The sequence below is a fragment of the Arachis hypogaea genome, chromosome 9 (assembly GCF_003086295.3).
Source record: "Arachis hypogaea cultivar Tifrunner chromosome 9, arahy.Tifrunner.gnm2.J5K5, whole genome shotgun sequence".
NCBI lineage: Eukaryota > Viridiplantae > Streptophyta > Magnoliopsida > Fabales > Fabaceae > Arachis > Arachis hypogaea.
This window is the reverse complement of record NC_092044.1, coordinates 71904575-71905446: the sequence shown is the minus strand read 5'-3', so window position 1 is coordinate 71905446 and position 872 is coordinate 71904575. Positions and strand designations below refer to the sequence as shown.

Here is an 872-nt window from a genome sequence, read left to right as displayed (position 1 = left end):
CCACACCATGTAAGGTTATGGCCTTGCACTCTCTTTTTGGATTCTCTTCTGTATTGCTTGGGAGAGTACTAGGAGGAGTTTCAGTGACTCTTTTACTCAACTGGCCTACTTGTGCCTCTAAATTTCTAATGGAGGACCTTGTTTCATTCATGAAACTTAGAGTGGCCTTAGATGGATCAGACACTATGTTTGCTAAGCTAGAGGGACTCTGCTCAGAATTCTCTGTCTGTTGCTGAGAGGATGATGGAAAAGGCTTGCTATTGCTAAACGTGTTTCTTCCACCATTATTAAAGCCTTGTTGAGGCTTTTGTTGATCCTTCCATGAGAAATATGGATGATTTCTCCATGAGAGATTATAGGTGTTTCCATAGGCTTCACCCATGTAATTCACCTCTGCCATTGCAGGGTTCTCAGGATCATAAGCTTCTTCTTCAGAAGATGCATCTTTAGTACTGTTGGATGCATTTTGCAATCCATTTAGACTCTAAGAAATTAAATTGACTTGTTGAGTCAACATTTTGTTCTGAGCCAATATGGCATTCAGAGCATCAATTTCAAGAACTCCTTTCCTCAGAGGCGTTTCATTACTCACAGGATTCCTTTCAGCGGTGTACATGAACTGGTTATTTGCAACCATTTTAATGAGTTCCTGAGCTTTTTTAGGCATTTTCTTCAGGTGAATAGATCCACCTGCAGAATGGTCCAATGACATCTTAGACAATTCAGACAGACTCATAGAATATATCCAGGATGGTCCATTCTGAAAGCATGTCAGAAGGACACTTTTTGGTCAGTTACTTGTATCTCTCCCAGGCTTCATAGAGGGATTCACCTTCTTTTTGCCTGAAGGTTTGAACATCCACTCTAAGCTT

General features: G+C 40.7%; 1 non-coding gene across 1 annotated transcript; it reads left to right on the top strand.

Moving 5' to 3' along the window:
• The first annotated feature begins 764 nt into the window (after positions 1–764).
• LOC112713530 (small nucleolar RNA R71) lies at positions 765–872 on the top strand. The gene has a single exon (XR_003158502.1). It is a non-coding gene; the product is annotated as a small nucleolar RNA R71 (small nucleolar RNA).